Source organism: Terrapene carolina, unplaced genomic scaffold, assembly GCF_002925995.2.
Source record: "Terrapene carolina triunguis isolate 2854851 unplaced genomic scaffold, T_m_triunguis-2.0 Scaffold25, whole genome shotgun sequence".
In the NCBI taxonomy this organism is placed as follows: Eukaryota; Metazoa; Chordata; order Testudines; family Emydidae; genus Terrapene; species Terrapene triunguis.
Genome location: NW_020664376.1, coordinates 5,741,631 through 5,761,743, shown reverse-complemented (window position 1 = coordinate 5,761,743; position 20,113 = coordinate 5,741,631).

The following is a 20,113-nucleotide window of genomic DNA, read 5'->3' as shown; positions in this document are numbered from 1 at the left end:
TGCAGCTCTGCCAGAAACTGAAGGGTAAGAACAGCGCCCACTGTTGACCACCCAACAGTGAAACCTGATTGCTGTGAATGACAATGTCTGTTAAGAGGAGCAGCTATATCCTACCAAGTAGAACATGAGCAAAGACCTTTCCAGGGACTTATAACAATGAGACTGGAGTCTGGTTGCTACAATCTGTCTGGGATCCTTTGCCCTTGTACAGGGACACTATGATGCCATCTTTCTGTTCTGCTGGTACTTTTCCTAATGCCCACACTTTTAAGAACAGTTGATGCAGGCCAATGCTCACTGATTCCAAAGCACCTTAGAGCAGCTGGGGTGGAATACCATCAGGTCCAGCAGCACATCCATTCCATAACTTTTGGATGGCCTTTCGTACTTCCTCAAGTGATGGAAGATCAGTGTTTGTCCCGGGGTCTGCAGCCATGTGGTTTGCCGGGTCACGCAGCTCTAGACAGCCTTCAGCAGATTCAGCATGTTTTCATAATGTGTTTTCCATCTGTCCAGGAACTCGTATGCTGATGAGCATGGAGAGCCATATGGTTTCTTGATGAGTATGTTAGGAGGCTGTTTATAGCTGCCAAACATAGATATTATCCTAAAGTTATAGATGGGGAAACTGAGGTGCATAGAGACAAGTGGATCATGCAAGATCTCTCATCAGTTTTCTGACTGAGCTGTGATAGGTTCAAGCTGCATAATTCAGATCCAGATTTCAGACATATCAAATTTTGATCCAGTGTTTTGGTTCAGCTACGGTGACCAGACAGCAAATGTGAAAAATCGGGACAGGGGGTGGGGGGGGGGTGGGGGGTAATAGGCACTTATATAAGACAAAACCCCGAATATCAGGACTGTCCCTATAAAATAGGAACATCTAGTCACCCTAGCTTCAGCCCACTATAAAGATGTTAGCATTTGCAAAATTCATATTCAGGCTTGGGTTTGAATCCTGAAGTTCAGATTTGTTGATATCTGGGTGGGGGAGGTTGTTTGAGGTGAATTTCCAATTATTTTATTGTTTTTATTCCTCTGCTGCCTATTATCCCTATTCTTCCACCTTTACTCCCATTGAACAGTACCTTACTCCCTAATAGCCATGTTGAGGAAAGGGGAGTAAGGAGCCCTATGTATGAAAAGCAATAATACTAGTGGGTTGTAGCCCACAAAAGCTTATGCTCTAATAAATTTGTTAGTCTCTAAAGTGCCACAAGTACTCCTGTTCTTTTTAAGTTTATTGAAGATCAGCACACTGCTACCTAGTGTAAAGTACTGTGTCTCTACACCCTCTAGTGGTCAAAACTCCCGAACAGAAACAAGTTAAAATAATCCATTCAGCAACAGTTTTAAAAGCATCATTCAGTTTTTAGCCACAGAACACATGACAGATTGGAGGCAGTTGCTGAAAAAAGAGTCTTAATGAAAAGCAAAGATGAGGCCATATTTTTTATTTAAAGAGGGTGATGAGATACAGAACTTAAAGACCTAGCCTTTAATGGCATTCCACACAGGCAGAGGTGTTCATGCTAACTGATCCCAATCTCGTGGTGGGATTTTCCACACATCAATTCAGTTTATTAACATTTACTGTTGATTCTTATGCATATACTGTAGTATGCATATAAAAAATACAGTATACCTCAAATAATTTAGAATTGCTTATTTCATTCTTACAGTGTCCTCATTGAAATTCTCTGTTATAAATACGGAACATATTACTGTCAGTTATAAGGAAATGGAGAAAGTAGGTTTCAACCACAACAAGGCTTTTTCTAGGCACATTGCTTCTGACCAAAACAATGACTTTTCTTGTGGTTCAACAAGTATTCCACACATTATGCCTCAGTCCTGCAAGCCATTGAAGTCAGTTGTCTCTACAGAGGGGTAAGGATCTGTCCATGCTGAACAGCTTGCAGAACGGAGACCTTAATGTTTGCATTAAAAAGCTTAATTTCATTTGGAGATTGGACACAGTTCCATAATTTATCACACTGATATGCCCATCATATGTGCTGTGTGCATGACATGCAATATATATTAATTAAAACAGATAATTTCATACACATAATATGATTTCACCCACCTTTTGTCTGTTTTTTCTTATTTTTTCATGGCAGGGATTAGGTGTAGCAGCTACCATCCTGATCGGGGCCTGTGGGCATTAGCACTGCATAATTAGTTAATAATAATAATAATAATACTTCCTTCTAAGCATTCAGTAGGTTTTGGCAGTCTGGAACAATTCCAGTAATCTAAGGGTTAAAAGAAGTTATTGTTGTGACTTAAAGCAACAAATGAATAGAAATTCACACACAAATGTAATCCCAGATACTGTTCATTTTATTATCCACACTTCAGTGCACCAAACTGTTTGGATAACATGGTCCTGGGCTTGGGTAATATTAAATATTTATTCAAACACACTCTACATTTTAAACAAATTATCTAAACACTTTGTATCTATTGGCACAATGAATATTTGCCTACTTGCAGCTTCCAACACTGTTTCCACTACTGACTGCCTGTCTTTAATTGTCATATTTTATAATAATAAATGTAATGGAACTCTCCCAAATGCTTTATAACTCTCGCACAAGAAACTTAGTTCATTTAGGCTTGGGGTTGTTAGGTGCAAAGCTCACTGATGCATACTCTAAAAACCCAGGAAATAAGTAGGAAAGTCATTCAACATCCCATCTACACTCCACTCATCTATTCCCGAAGACCAGGGCTGCCCTCTGTTGAATGCTGGTGGCTTGTCAGAGGAAGCAGCTGCCTCTGTAGCACAGCTGCAAACTCCAGGGGTGAAATTCTGACCTCAGTGAAGTCAATGGCAAAACTTCCATTTACTTCAATGGGGGGCAATATTTCATGCCAGGTCTCTGAGAATTTGGGCTTCAACTCCCATCTTCCTCCACTCTCCTTATTATCCAGCACTAGAACAGGATGGGGTGGGCAGTGAGAGGGGGAAAGTTGTAACCCATGTTGCTAGAGATTAGGAGCTTGCAGCTCCACTACAGAGACAGGTTGTCCCCTGTAACATTGGGAAAGGGAACTATGCATTGATAGTTCTGAGCAGTTCCATCCGCTTTTCTTCCTAGCGAACAATTAGGTTATGAAGGGTAAGAAGGAAACTTTGCTTTATGTGGTTAACTATAACATTCCAAAAATGTCTGGGTTGTGGTGTATGGATATGTGAAGTTTGGAATGTGTAAGGGGCTCTGGTTCTTTCCCCAGTTAGACTAAAATAACTGGCCATCAGAGCAAAATTTCAAACGTACTTTCTCTGCTAAAGTCAGTACATATTTTTCTTTAAAAACTTACAAGAAAAATTCAGTTACTATGCCAAGTCTGGAGACTACATTCAATAATTAAAGTGTGAAACAAAAGGTTTTTAGTTCTGTTTTAAGTGCAAATCTCAACACAACCATGACTATGGAGTCACTACTTAGGCTCTCATAATAAGTGAAAGCTGAAAGAGACAATGTGTGAATTTTGGAGATATTTTCTTGGTGCCTTAGTATGTATATATTTTAAGGGGGCAGAAGATATGAATCTTCATATTACATGTTGGGTGTTATCCTAAAGCAGCGATCATTTCCCCCAGTGGAGATAGCAACAGAGTTCAACTCATTTTACATTTAAGAAAACAGATCTACTTTATTTAATAAAAACCTCACAAAGTGGGGAAATCAGACATATTAAAATCTGATTCCTTACTGGGGGGAAAGAATGAAATCTGAAATTTCATGAACAGACAGGTCATTAACCTTGAGAGAGCCCAGAGAGTTCTTTGAACATAGTAAAATAACAGACGAAAGAACTACAGTACTTAACCGTTTTTATAAAGCTACAGATTCCATAGTGTATTCTCCAGCCCACAGCATGATGTACAAGCAAGTCAGAATTCCAAAAGAATTTCAGTACGGTATTCAACTTTAAAAATTCTGGCTACATATCTCACCAAAAGCAGCAGATGTTTTGTTCCCTGTGGGGTCAGAAAAGTACAGTATGTGCATGAACAGAGAGACCGAGAATGAAATTGACAGAGCAATACTTAGATTTCCTAATAAGTTCTGTGTAGACTGTTAAAATTGTGCTTGTTTTGTCTGTGTCTATACGGAAAATTTTCAGCACTTTTCCCACCATTGGCCTTGGAGCGGGGTTACATGTTACGGGGATGAAAACACACGCACCCAATCTACATAAGCACTTCTACCGTTGATATTGCCCATTTGCTTGACAAATTGTGAAAAAGTACTATAGACAAAGGGGCAAGATTGGCATATCACCAATGATTTGGTATACCTAAGGGGCCTAATTTTTAAAATTTGGGTGCTCAACAATTTTTGAAAATCAGGCACCCTTAAACCATCAAGATGGGAACTCAATCAGTAATTACTTGTGGGAAAAGAATAGAGCGAGGCCTTTAATTTGGCTAGAATGATTTTTTAGGTTTCATAGTTTGCAGGTCCACGTTGCCCTTTCTGCCTATCCATTTCTTTGAGTGACAAGAATTAAAAGCAGCAAGCTTAAACTGCGTCCCAGGGCTCTGAATTCTGAACTCATGAAGTGTAGCTTGTTGTCATCACTGAGTATTTCCACTGAAATATTGAACATAGCTTTTAGGCTACTGTTTTCCAAGGATTTTAACGTAAATGTGTGAGTGTGGTACGTGTTTCTTTTAATTGTGTTCTCTGAGTTCTGCAGGTCTCACATATGTCTATCCTGTGGTTTTTTTTTGTCCTGCACTATGACTGGCCACTACAACCTTGTTTAGGATCTCTCCCAACATTTTGTGGGGCCCAGATGCCAGTATGCCTCAGTGGCTGTGGGGCTCATTGGTTTATAGGTGAAAACAAGTCCTCCTTCAATGGATAGCATTAACGACTTGGGTATGGGATGTCAAAGTCTTTAGGCCAGCCATTTCAAATCACTTTTGACAGAGCTTTCAGCTGTATTTCAACACGGATGACCATTTTAATCAGTTCTAGCTTCTGTGGTGAGACTGGCAGGCAACCCCAAACCAAGCCCATACAGGCTCTTCTATTGCCCTAGGGATCTGGGTAGTCTCTAGGCCCCTTAATAAGGTATGTGTTTATCACTAAGAACATATTTAAATCTTAGACATATGAATAGTCTTTGGCATCTGAGTCCCTTATCTAGCTCTTTGCCATTGTTTAGTGGTACCAGTGGCTTGTGGATTGTCACTACATATAATTATCAAGAGGTTGCAAATATTTTGTGAAATTCTTGTACACTCGTATGGTTACCAGATAGTCTCTTCCTTGCTCTATATGAACATATTTGGTCTCAGTATCTGTAAGCTGTCTAAAACAATATGCTGTGGGCTTTCAATCGCCTCCATGTAGCTGGAGTTACACCCCACTGAGACCATAGCTACTGGTATCTGCAGAAACAGCTGTAGTCTTGGAAACACATAGTGGGGATAAGGTCAGTAAGTTCTTTAGCACTTCAAACACAAGATAATGTACTTTATCCCAGACCCACAAAGAGGCTGATTTAAGTAGTTTTAAAGAATATGCATTCTGAGAACAGATTTTGCCTCCAGAAATGGTCACACCAAGAATCTGCTTTGATTCTGATATATTTTTAAGCAGGGGAAATCTTGCTGTTGCTTTGAATTCTTCTGGATCTGTCTTCACTCCTTCTTTATTGATTATATGCCCCAAAAAAACTAGTTGGGTTTGGCAGTTTGAATTTTTCTGTGTAATTTTAGCTTCAACTGCCTGCAGAACTCCCTCATCTCACTTTTTATTTATTTATTTATTTATTTATTGTATTTTCCATACATGAAAACACTTGGGATAGACATTTTAAAGGTTGTGTGTGTGCAAATATATATATATATATATATATATAATATGCACACACGCACGCAAACACACCTATATGCAGTAAACTTCCACTCACTCCGCTGTAAAAGAAGGAGAATGAGATGGGCTCTGTTATCAGCTGTGTTGGTTCTGCCGTGCAAATAGGATTAAAAATACAGCTACTAAAGGCAGCAGATTAAACAGAATATCATGAAACCTCCAAGAAGTGAAGTAATTAACATTTACGTTAAACAGGAACTATACTGTGCACAAAGTGTTCACGAACTGACTGAGTCTCCACATGATCATATTTATGTAACCTGTCCCTTCCTCTTTCATTCTCATGTTTTCTCCCTTACTTTCTGTGTTATATCCAGATCCTCAATTGTAAACTCTTTGGGCCAGAATCATGTTAAGCTATATGCAAGGGGTCTAGTACAACTTTGGATGGACTGCAAATAATAATACTGTGATGACCTGGCTAAGCAGCAATCCACCAGTCCCATCCCCTCCCTGCTAACCTCTGATGACCCTCCAAGGTGAACATGCAGAGATCCCCCTGTCCTGCCTAATAAGGGGCAGGAGTGGAAACTGAATGAAAGACTCTGACACAGGAAGGAACCTTTCTCTGTGAGGAAGAAATACAGTCAGCTTCCCTGCATTGCTCCAGGCTTGGCATGTGGCTGCTGCAAGGGAAAGTGCTGAGAAGGCCAGAGAGCCACAGCTTGGCTGTGATGGGCAGACATTGTAACTGGGTTCACATCTATGCAGAAGTTGTGGGAAAGCAGTAGTAGAGAATGGGGTGGCAGGGTCTGCAGTCAGAAGGCTGAGCAGAGAGGAGCTTGAAAAGAACTCGGGGGGGAGGGGATGAAACAGAGGCTAAGTCCACACTACCCGCCTGATTCGGCGGGTAGAGCTCGATCTTCTGGGATCGATTTATTGCGTCTCATCTGGACGCGATAAATCGATCCCAGAAGCGCTCCCCCGTCGACTGCGGAACTCCTGCTCGCCAAGAGGAGGAAGCGCTGTCGACCGGGGAGCTTGCCTGTGCCGCGTGGACCCGCAGTAAGTAAACTTAGTTCGATCTAGGAAACGTCGATTTCAGCTACGCTATTCTCGTAGCTGAAGTTGCGTTTCCTAGATCGATCCTCCGCCCCAGTGTGGACCAAGCCAGAGCCAAGGGCTAGCCCAGGCTCTTAGAGGGACAGGAGTCTGAGGAAGGTTGTTGCAGACAAAATGCACTAGACACTGTGGACTAGTCGGAGAAGTATTCAATGTGCTCTTGTAACCTATGCTTCTGTTGCTGTTCCTTTTGTAGTAGGAAGAGAGCCTGAGACATAAGCCCTTGTATCAGAGGCCTGGTATAAGGCAGGACCTGATCATAGACTATGGCAAGAAGAGGGCTAATATTGCAGAAATACACATTCCTAAGAAGTGCTAAGCACAGAGTACTCACGCAAACACATCCTGACATCAAATAGTACCAGACCATCCTGATATCAAGGATAGTACAAAAACATTCCCCAAGGATAACAGAAACATACTGACCCCTCCTAAAAGATACGGTCAGGATAATAGTATGTAACTTGTTTATATTATGGTATAAAGATGTATCTCGGAGGGAGTATCTTTGGCCAGCCTAGGGGGCGTGGAAAGTCCCGTCCCTGACTGAGCTCCGTCCATTGTCACAGGCATACCTGTCTTAGTATCCTCATAGAATCTGCCAGGTGCTATTACCATGATTTGTCAACAATAAACCTGGCCAGATACCTTTATACCTTAACGGATCTTGTGGTCATTGGGCAGTTCGCTCAAGGTCTGCTTTGCCAGCTGTCTGCGCAGAGCTGGGGCAGCACACAGGAAAAATACACACACGCTGCCAAACATCTAACAACGCCTTTAAACAGTAGTAGCTGGAGGGGAGGGGGCATGAACCCTTGGGCATGCTCAGCAGGGCAACTCCAAGGGTGGGGACCAATTCCACTCCCAAGTATTTTTTTAAAAAAGGCACCAGACTCGTGACTGAGTTCAGCCAGACCCAGAGGGGATGTGAAGATCTCTGCCTTGAGGGCTGATGCTCACAGGCCCATTTTTACTAATTGCAACAAGAAGATAACCACAAGGAGAGGGAACCAGCCTTTTGAAAGAACTGGGCATTTGCTGCTTGTTCCACTCAGGATGGTGTGGTGACATTAATGCCAAATCAGTGGTGTGTGTTTTAAATGCATGGGATTTGTGGACTGTGTACCTCTTTGGTACTAAAGAAATCTGTATGTTTAATACTATTATTTTTGTTTGCATAGTATTTGCAGTATTGGCGTAAAGATAAGATTGTGTTTAGATTTATGAGGAGTCTTAGTTAACCCTCAAATTGTCTTATTATAAATGTCAAGGTTTTTTTTTTTTTTTTTTTCGGGATAGTTTTACTACTTTGTGGTGTCTTTATTCCAAACCGGAATAACTTAGAATACAGGCATCCACAGCTGCATATTTATCGTGTGTTATTATCCACAAGTGGGAGTTCCTCTGTCAAAACAGACTGAGCCCGCTCGCTATTCCTGCAGTACCTGTGTAATCAAAGCTTAGTGGTTACACTCTGACTGGGTATTGGGCCCACAAGAAGGGGCTACTGTCCATGTAAAGGACTATTACATACAGCCAGGGAGTGTGGGAGGCACTGGAGCCTAGCTACTGGTGCAATTGAAGCAGCCTACTGTCAGGAACTATTCAGGGACTCAGTACTGCCAACCTCAGAAGTTCAAAAATCATGAGTCAGATTACCCAAAATCATGACTTTTTTTAAACAAAACTATATTATGTTTTTGGTCCGCCTTTGGATTTTTAAAGAACCCCCTCCCCCACTCCCGCTCTCTTCCTGCTCCCCCTCCCCCCTTGTGTGTGTGACAATTAGTGTCACCAGCACTCCCAAATGCCATAGACTAAGATGACTTTGAACTCTGCTCCACCCTGACACCCATGTGCCCCTCAGCACACCTCTGCCTCTCCTGGGGTTCTTTACCCCTTCTCCCCCTCAGACCTAGGAGGCACTTGCAGCAGGTCCTTTTTGCCTCTTTCCCAGAGAGGCGTTACTGGCTGGTCCTTTTCTCCCCTCTCCCAGGCTGGGAGGAAGATTACAGAAATGTCTGTTCATTTAGGTGCATTTTACTGAACATGTCCACTCTCGCATTACGCTCCTAGCTAGTTTTTACAAGAATGTTATCCTTAGAATCTATGTAAGCCCCTTCCATTTTCTCAGTGACTGAAACATATTATTCTGAATGCCCTATGCTATCAACTACAGGTCCCCCCGCCACCCCATTTGTATTTGTAAGGAGGTTCTGACTAACTTTAAAACAAAAGAAAAATAAGATTGCCAACTCAAGATAAATAATTAGTCCTACATTATTAAAATAGGAAAGTTCTTGCAATTATCATGTAGGAGCAGTGAGGTTTTTATGCCTTGACACGAACAGCATATATCAGAAGAATGAACACAAGTGTACGTAAATGAAATCCTTAGTAAATGTCACTTAGGACGGAAACTTGTTTCCTTTTCACTATTGGGATTACAAAGTTTTTAATGTGATTAAGCATTGTATTTGTAAATGATGTGAAATATCTCCACAACTGACTCTTCTAACTTGGCTTTTTGTATATTTTAAATTGTTTCCTGAGGACTCCATTGTGCAGCACTGGCATGGACACTGATGACTCCGATACTAAAGTGGAGCGGTACCTAAATCAATAAGGGAAGATGACATGAATGATGACAAGAAAAGGGGAAGTCTTAGGACTCACTATAAGAGTTAGACTGAAGGTGAGAAGCAGACGACACTCTGCCATTAAGAGTTGGAATAAACCAGTTTCACGCAGAGTAACTTCAGTGATTATTACTGCAGTATCAATACTTTCATGATTTTCACTGGTGTTAAGATAAGTTACCTGCCTAACTCCTCCAACAGAGGTTTCTCAACACCCTCCTCCTTCCCCAGTTTTGTGAACTAGTTACATGCAGTGTTGCCAATTTAGTGATTGTTTGGAAATTTGAATTGAAATTGAAACATTAATACACACATTAAATGCATATAAAGTGTATGATAAAATACGTGTATCTGAAAAAGTATAATAGATTTGAAAAGTATGAACATAGACTAGCTTCCTTATACAGCTGTTGTTTTTTATGACAATGTCAGTGCATTCATTTCGGTGATGTTGGCCAACCTAATAATTTCAAATTATGAATTATAACCAAAGTCTAAATGAGCCCTCCCTGACAGCTAGTGATGGGCTGGGGGGAAAGGCTTCAGGACCAGATTGTATTTACATTCACATCTAATCTACCCAGGTGTCTAGGAAACAGAGCTGTGTTGCCCAAGTGATAGATTTTGGCTGGGGTTGGGTTACAAATCACTTGAATGTGGGGTGGGGGAATGAAATGTTGTTTTTCTTATTGTATGAGTAAAGGACAGTAGAACTGTACTTAGCCTGTGCTGATTGAAGGCATCAAAAGAGAGGGTGGGGACAGATGTTTTTCTTGATGGTCTGCCTGAGTCACAAGTACTATTTCACCTGCCCCTCTCCACTGTTTAAAGACAGAGCTGATTAGGCTCCATAGATAGTCTTTTGTTTTGTTAAGTGACCACTAGAGCTGAAATCACTGATAATCAGGTCTAAGTACTTAGACCTGCTGTGGGACAGTGTTTCTGTGGAAGAGACGGCCCAGCCTGCACTAGCAGCGAGGTTCCCCCACTGAGAGCAGGGCCGGCTCCAGCATTTTTGCCCCCCCAGGCAGCCAAAAAATAAAAATAAAAAAAGCTGCGATCGGCGGCACTTTGATGGCAGCTCTACCGCCGCCGCTTCATTCTTCGGTGGCAATTCGGTGGCAGGTCCTTCCCTCCGAGAGGGACTGAAGGACCTGCCGCCGAATTGCGGCCGAAGAGCCGGATGTGCCGCCCTTTTCAGTTGGCCGCCCCAAGCACCTGCTTGCTGCGCTGGTGCCTGGAGCCGGCCCTGACTGAGAGCTCAGCTGAAATCACTGAGAGCTGGGTGGAACCTCAAGAGACCAACTCGCAGAGGTCACAGTGGCAGGTGATGGTGCAGGGCCATTGGCAACAGAATGATGGAGTGAACGGTGGCACAACAAACAACAGTGGCCAGAGAGAACAGTGAGCAGCTGGAGGAACGAGCAAGGTGCCTCCACCTGGGAGGTGAGCTTATGTGAAAGCACCTCTGAACTCTGAGTCTCCACTGACCAAGGACAACACCGGTGAGTGTTAATGAGGCTGTTAAGAATGCTGGAGACACAACACAGTTCATGCAAACAAACATGGCTGTGGCAACATACTTTCTATTTAAGCAAGAGCTACCACACATTACAAACTGGAGGACAATGTTAAGTGCATTGTCACTTGTTCATCCTGAACTTGAACACTGGTTCCGAACAAGACCAGCAAATGCTCACTATCTTTCTAATTTCTGCAAGAAACTCAACTGACTGGCTAGAAACATGTGGTGCAACAGTGAAAGACTAATCCTTGAAAAAGTGAAGAACTCAGCACATTCAAAAAATTTGCATACATGGCTGATGAATGCACCAATGTAAATGGGTATCAAGTATTAAGTCATTGTGTATGTTATTTTGATGTCAGTGGTAGGCCAGTAGATGCATTTCTAGATGTTCAAGTTATAGAAGACACACCGGCTGCATCTGTGACAACCCACATCTTAGAAGAGTTAAATGCTTGTCAATTGGACCCCAAACAGATGGCTGCTTATGCATTTGATGGAGCTGCAAACTTCTCTGGAAGACATGGTGGAGTACAAACTTTGCTCAGAGAAAAGTGTAACCCTAATCTCTCCTATACACACACTGCAGAGGCCATCTACTCCAACTAGCGCTAGTACGAGCTGCAGACTCTTCAAAAATCATTTTAAAAGCTATACATTTAATGTCTTCATTATATTCTTTTTTCAGCAAGAGTCCAAAAAGACTGAATTTCTTGGAAAATATAGAAGATACACTGGGACTGAAGTTCAAGTTAGTCCAACCTGGGAAAATCCTCTGGCTTTCTCATGAGCGATCCTTGGCTGTTGTCTTAAAATTACTCCAGCCATTATTACTGGCTTTTGAAAGTATCTACCAAGATGGGATGGATCTAAGTAGTGAGGCTGGTGGATTACTTTTGCTACTACGTTCAGAGAAGACTATTGCCATTCTCTCTCTTGTAAGACTACTGTTGAAATCACTTGGATCATTAAACAATGCCATCCAGACATCTGCTACAAGAGTAGTAGATCTTTGTCCAGCAATCAGGGCCGGCTCTAGGCACCAGCAAACGAAGCACGTGCTTGGGACAGCAGAATTCCAGGGGCAGCATTCTGGGTGGTTGGGGCGGCACAATTCCAGGGGAAGCATTCCAGGTTTTGTTTATTTTTTTTATTTTTTTTATTTTTTTTTTTTTTTGCTTGGGGCGGCAAAAAACCTAGAGCCAGCCCTGCCAGCAATAGAAGCTACATTTGGATCAATCAGAGAGCTATCCATTGAAAAAGTACTGGAAGAATCAAAGACTTCAGTCCAGAAGTTGACTAATGAAGGCATTTATATTGAATCCTTAAGTGAAGAGGACAAGAAGTGTTTGTTAAGACAACTGAAAAAGTACACAGACTTGATTCTTAAAAATCTACAACAGCGACTTGTAGGTTCTATTCAACCTCTACGTAGCTTTTACAGATCCTTGTCCTATAAAACACCAACAGTTGAGTGGAGTGAGGCACTACAGCAATGGGGCTGCTAGGTGCTCAGGACAGAATAGAGAATTTGAACACAGAGTGGAATATTATACAATGAATGAATGAAGATTTGACTTCAACTTCTTTTTTATCATCACTAGTGGTTTGACCCGATCTTTGTGCTATGTTTCCTGGGATGAAAGAAGTAAGAATTCATCTCTTGCTACTCCCAGTCACAACAGCTACAGTTGAGCATTCTTTTTCATCATTGAATAGAACTTTGTGTTCTGAAAGAAGTCGCCTTCTGCCTGATCATGTGAATGAACGAATAGCATAGCAATTGAAGGAATAGAAGTACTGGACACACGAGAAGCCACCAAAGATGAATGCATTGCATTCAAGAAGTTCATTAACAGAGTTGTGCAAAATTATAACAAGAAACCAAGAAGGATGTAGATGTAGTGCTTCATAGAAGGCTTGAGTAGCCAACTTCAATTTGTGTGATGATTTTAAAACATGAGTTAAATCTAATAAAATGGTCATGAAACATTTTTTCAGTTTTTACTATGGTGTCATACAGCCTCACCCTCACAGTCTCACCCGTCATCAGCCCTGACCTCTCTTTCCCCCCCCCCCCATAAATTCAAACACCTCCCCTAATTTCAATTCCTGGGGAAAACACTGCCTCCTACTATGATAATTTCAGAGTAAATGCTTTACTGTCAGATTTTTCCCCTTTTGTTACTTGCCTAGGAAAATAATTATAGAACCATTGGATTAGAAGGGACCACAAGGGTCATGTAGTCTAACCCCTGCTAAGATGCAGGATTTGTTGTGTCTAAACCATCCAAGACAGATGGCCATCCAGCCTCCTTTTGAAACCCCCCAGTGAAGGAGCTTCCAAAACCTCCCAAGGCAGTCTGTCCCATTGTCCTACTGTTCTTACAGTTAGGAAGCTTTTTCCTGAAATTAAATCTAAATCTGCTATGCTGTAGTTTGAACCCCTTGCCTCTTATTCTGCCCTCTGTGGCAAGAGAGAACAACTTTTTTCCTTTTTTTTTTTTTTTTTTTTTTTTTTTTTAATGGAAGCCTTTCAAGTACTTGAAGACTGCCATCATGTCCGTCCCCCCATTGCCTTTTTTCCAGCCTAAACATACCCAGTTCCTTCAGCCTTTGCTCATATGGCTTGCACATCCCTTTGATCATCTTTGTTGCTCACCTCTGGATCCTTTCCAGTTTTTCTACATCCTTTCTATACAGTGGTGACCAAAATTGGACAGTATTCCAGCCAAGGTCTAACTAGCACCAAGTAGAGTGGTACTGTCACCTCCCGTAACTTGCATGCTAGGCCTCTGTTAATGCAACCCAAAATTGCATTTGTGGTTGTTGGTTTTTTGTTTTGTTTTGTTTGCAACAGCATCACATTGTTGACTCAGCACAGCAGGGGCCGGTGTCGGGGCTGCTGCATGGCAGGGTCTGGGGTCTGGGGTCGGGTCTGCCACCCAGCCCCACACAGCGGGGGTCGGGGTTAGGGTCGGGGCTGCTGCCCGGCCCCACACAACGGGGTCCAGGATCAGTCTGTGTCTGGGTTGCGGGGTCGGGTCTGCTGCATGGCAGTGTCTGGGGTCACGGCTGCTGCCCGGCCCCACACAGCAAGGGTCAGGGTTGACGGCAGGGTCAAGTTGGGGCTGCCGCCTGGCCCTGCACAATGGGGTCCAGGGTCCCTGTCACCCGGCCCCACCACTGGGGCTCCGCTCCTTGCCCCGGTCTGTGGAGGAGTCTCTGGGATGGGACACTGGACATAGCAGTGTGGGTGGGGAGAGTTGGGGGCTGTGCTGTGGTTCTCAACCTGCAGCCCAGTCATGTGGCCCACAATGGTTAATAGGCTGAGAACCACTGCACCAGACTATGGAGGGATTTTTAGCTTCATTCTATACTGTCCTGTATCTTGTGTAATCTTTATCCCTTTGAAACATTAGTGAAAACAAGATGGTTAGCATTTTACACCCACTTTCCTCTCTTTGCACAAGGGTAAACAACTAAACAAGGTTCAAGGCAGGATAGATGAATCTAACCTTTTCTTCTGAAATATAAGCCTTCAGATATTAAATTGGCCACTAGAGGGACCCCGGTCTTCACCATACTGTATTAGAAATACTAGTTAAAATATGCAGTGTACATGATGCTTTAAAACATTTTTTTCCTGTACCTTACAAAGGTGGGTTTATATCACTTCCCCCATTTTACTGATGGAAAAACTGAGGCTAAGCAAAATGACTGTGGTTTTGTTTTTGTTTTTTTGTTAAGAGATTCAGGACTAAGTGTTCTGATTCATCCTGAGCTCTATGTAACTGTAGATTCAGGGTGGGATTTTCTGAAATATTCAGGGTTGCCCTAGCTCTGCTCCCACTGAAGTTAATGTGAGTTTTATCATTGACTTGTGTGGGAGCAGAATTAAGCCAATGCTGAGAACTTTTGAAAATCCCATCCTTGAGAAAAACAGATGTACTCTTAAATTTAAGTTTTGCTCTAGAGAGCAAAGGCCAAATTGAAAGTAACTTTCTCATTGTTTGGTTGTATACCTTTAAAGCTAACACACCCATTACTGATCTTTTTTTGCATATTATTTTTAAATGAGAGGGTGTGTATAAGAATAGAATTTGTTCTAAAGGCTCACTAATCATTAGAATTCATTCATGTTCCAGAACAATTTTATGGTAGCCAGCATTTCACAACGTAATACCTGCTTGGGGTGTTGTTAGAGTTCATTTGAGACGATTTTACTACTTTTCTACTGATTGGTGTTTCATGAGGTTAGCATTGGCTGAATTGCATTAGCTGACCTTCGAGTGAATAAATGAATGTCTTTTGCCAGCCTAAGTTTTATTGTTCTGTGCTACAAATGTTTATGTATCTTAAAAGCAGGTTTTTTAACAATTTGATTACACATGTGTACAAATTACTGCTTAATAAGCTGTATATATAAATCTGTTATTCGCTTCTGTTATGGGCGTTTATAACTTGTGGGGTTTATTGTCCATTCAGGGATCATTGATAAACCTTTCAAGGTCTCCCTCTCTGTGTCAGAGGAGAATCTGTATTTTAAAAGCTGAGGAAATTCTATGCTAAAATTATAGACATGCACTAGGTTTTTCACTGGACTCTAAATTTAGTAAAACATTTAGGAAATAAGATGGTAGTCATATCCTGTGGTTCTACATAGCCAACACCACTAGCTTAAAACAAGCTGTGGAAGAGCATATGAAAAGGGAATGATTGGGAATGGGAGAGCCAGTAGAAGATAACAAGAAGGAAAGGTTTTTGGTTTAAAGGTTTTTCTATCTTCTCATCCTTTTCTCAGTTTCAGGTCTAGATCATCAATTCAGAAAGAAAAATCCAAATACAAGACTGAGAACATGGCACATGTAGATATGATTGGATGTGTGTAACAAAATGAGTGATTGCAGTGGCTATCAGACTGTAAAGCGCTGGCTGGTGGTGCCCAGAATTAAATATTGTGAGATCCCAGCTGTAACAAGCCTGACCCTGGGAGTACGGAGACAGAGTCTGCAGGAACTTGTACGAAGAAAGGTCCAGAGCGGACACAGGGCATGGCTGACCCTATGGCAGTCAGGGTGGGAGCAGTTTCCCCCTTCAGAGGCCTTGGTCCTCACTGACCAAATTGAAGGCTTTTTTGAACTGCGGTTTCCAAGGGGTTGGTGGGGGCCGGGGGAGGTGGTTGTGGTGTTTTCCCAAACTAATGCTGGGTTTCTTTTCCCTTTTAATACAAGGGGTGTGGTGGGGGTTTTTGTTTTGTTTTGTTCTTCAGACTCAGTGCTTGCAAGTATTGCTTCATAGAGGTGCCCAGGGGTGGTGTTAAGTTTTCCCAGCTTACTGGATGAGGTCTTGAGCCAGCCCTGTGTTGTAGTGCCAAGAGGAATCCTTAGATATTGAACCTGGCCTTTGTTGCTGCTAACTTCCCCTGGCAGAAGGGTTACATAAACAAATGGCTAAACTGTGTCATTTAGGCACAGCCCTGCATTGGTGATGGCATGGGGCCACCCTTCCTCAGGGGGAACACAGAATGGATTGTGCATTTGGGCTTGTCTTCACTGCAAAGTTAATTCAAATGTTGCCTGTAACTTGAGTCCTGTCCACACACTAAAGCCCTTAACTCAAGTGTGGTGGTGCTTTTTACTTGAGTTGGCTGGCTCATCAGTTTGCTAACACCACCACTCAGCAATGTGGATGCAGGCTAGCTCCACTTGAATGTTGATAGTCCTCCATTGCTTTCCCACAATTCCCCCAGTGTGCCCAGAAAGGACAGACAGGCTCTCTCCCACAGTACAGTGGGATAGAATTCAGAGCGTGGCTCAGCATACTGCAGCACAAAGAACCACAAAACCCAGAAGGTTTAGGGTGTGTCTTCATATCACAATTAGCAAGAATGATCACCGAAGTGTTACCCCAACTCGACTTCCCTCCACATACAAAAATCTCCAGCTTGAGTTAAGTGGTGCTTTAAGCTCAAATGAGCTGGCCCACCAGGGTACGTCTATAATATGGCCCAGATCAACAGGCTCTCAGGGCTCATGCTACTGCACTAAAAATACCTATGTGGACATTGTGGCTTGGGCTCTGAAGCCTAGAGAGGGAGGTGGGCTTCAGGGCCTGAGTTCCAGCCTAAGCACTGTCTACATAGCTATTTCTAGTGCGGTAGCACAAGCCCAAGTCTGTTGACCCAGGCTTCGGTGCTCGCTGCCGAGGGCTGCCACTAGCTGCGCAGACATACTCTCAGGCCTGGTCTACACTAGGAGTTTATGTCGAATTTAGCGCCGTTACATCGAATTAACTCTGCACCCGTCCACACCACGAAGCTATTTAGTTCGACATAGAGGTCTCTTAAATTCGACTTCTGTACTCCTCCCCAACGAGGGGAGTAGCGCTAAATTCGACATGGCCATGTCGAATTAGGCTAGGTGTGGATGGAAATCGACGCTAATAGCTCCGGGAGCTATCCCACAGTGCACCACTCTGTTGACGCTCTGGACAGCAGTCCGAGCTCGGATGCTCTGACCAGCCACACAGGAAAAGCCCCGGGAAAATTTGAATTCCTTTTCCTGTCTGGGCAGTTTGAATCTCATTTCCTGTTTGGACATCGTGGCGAGCTCAGCAGCACTGGCAACGATGCAGAGCGCTCCAGCAGAGATGGCCATGCAATCTCAGAATAGAAAGAGGGCCCCAGCATGGACTGATCGGGAAGTCTTGGATCTGATCGCTGTGTGGGGCGATGAGTCCGTGCTTTCCGAGCTGCGATCGAAAAGACGGAATGCAAAGATCTATGAGAAGATCTCTAAAGCCATGGCAGAGAGAGGATACAGCCGGGATGCAACGCAGTGCCGCGTGAAAATCAAGGAGCTGAGACAAGGCTACCAGAAGACCAAAGAGGCAAACGGACGCTCCAGCCGCAGACATCCCGTTTCTACGAGGCACTGCATTCCATCCTAGGTGTGGCCGCCACCACTACCCCACCACTGACCGTGGACTCTGAGGATGGGATATTGTCGACGGCCGGTTCCTCGGACATGTTAGCAGATGGGGAAGATGAGGAAGGAGATGAGGAGGACGAGGCAGTCGACAGCACTTACAACGCTGATTTCCCCGACAGCCAGGATCTCTTCATCACCCTTACAGAGATCCCCTACCAACCGTCCCCAGCCGTTAACCTGGACACAGAATCAGGGGAAGGATCACTCAGTAAGTGTTTAAAACATCTAAACATTTATTTTTAACAGAACAGGAATATTAACAAGATTAACAATGGGTTTTGCATGATTACTTTGCCCTAGGCGCTTAACTTTTCAGTCCCTGGCAGTGCAACTACTGAAAAAAATCTAACAATGTCCGGTTTAGCATGATTGTTCTGCCGAAGCCGCTCTACTGTTTAGTCCCTGCCAGTGCAGCTACAGTAAAATCCGGTCTATATGTCCGGGGATAGAGCTGAAATCCTCCATGGACATCTCAACAAAGCTCTCCTGGAGGTAATTGGAAAGCCTTTGCATAAGGTTCCTGGGGAGAGCGGCCTTATTGGGTCCTCCATAGTAGGAAACATTTCCGCGCCAGGAGACAAGCAAGTACTCCGGGATCATTGCCCTGCAGAGCATGGCGGCATATGGCCCTGGTCTTTGCAGGCTTTCCCGAAGCATCCTTTCTTTTTCCGTCTCTGAAATCCTCATCAGAGTGATGTCGCTCATGGTGACCTGCTTTGAATTAGGTAGGGGAATGTTAGTATTGGGACTGCTTGCCCGTTTCTTTACAGAACTGTAACCGACGGTTTACAGCCACGCGGTGGAGGCGGGAGAGGGGCAGCATACAGGGATCTTTCCTTGGGACAGCCACGAGGGGGTGGGACAGGGGCAGAGTTCATGCTTGCCGGATTGCTGGCAGCAGGGACTGGCATTGCTTTCAATGTGAAAGGAGGCCAGTGCTACTATTAAAGTTTTAAGCAGCCACAAGTCTACGGCTTACCATGTCGGCCTGCTACACAAATTCCGGTGTCCTGCCCCGCTTCTCTGATCTGCACTGCAAGACCCCAGGCACTGAATGCGAAGGCCGAAAATTCGACCTTGTCCTGAGTGCGCATGTGATAGGTGCTGTGCATGGTTTTGTTCACAGAGAAAGACTATGTTCTTTGTTCACAACTAAATTTATCTTTCTGAGGAATTCACTCCTTTTTTCCCATTCCCACAGCTGCGACTGTCTCCCAACCTAGCCTGGCATCACACTCCCAGAGGCTAGTGCAGATTAGGCGTAGGAAGAAGAGGACACGGGAGGACATGTTCTCGGAACTTATGGGCTGCTCCCGAGCCCAGACAGCCCAGCAGACCCAGTGGAGGGATAACTTGTCCCAAATGCACCAATCACACATGGAACGGGAGGAGAGGTGGCGGCAGGAAGACCAGCAGGCGACTCAAACGCTGCTTGGACTAATGAGGGAGCAAACGGACACGCTCCGGCGCCTTGTGGATGTTCTGCAGGACCGGAGGCAGGAGGACAGAGCCCCGCTGCAGTCTATCTCTAACCGCCCTCCCCCGCCACCAAGTCCCATACCCCCCTCACCCAAAGTCCAAAGAAGGAGGGGCGGCAGAGTCCGTGAAAACTCTCACTCCACCCCTGCAGACTGCTCTAGTACTAGAAGGCTCTCATTCCCCAAAATTTGACAAGTCCTTTCCTTCCCGCCTCACACAAGCCCCCGTCCAAGTTTCACCCCCCAGTTTCATGTGTAGTTGCTAATAAAAAATACGTTTCTGTTAATTACTGTTTCCATCATGTTCTTTTGGAGGAGAGTCTGTCTGAAGGGCGGGAAGGGGTTGGTAATTGGACAGGACAGTCACCTGTCCAGGGTACAGAGGCGGGGGCAGGTTCAGCAGCAGGGCACATACACAGTGCAGTCACTAGTTACCCTGGTCAGTCTGGGAGGTGGTTTTCATGTTCTGGGAGGGGGTTGCTCTGTGACTTTGTGGCGGGGGAGGGCAGTT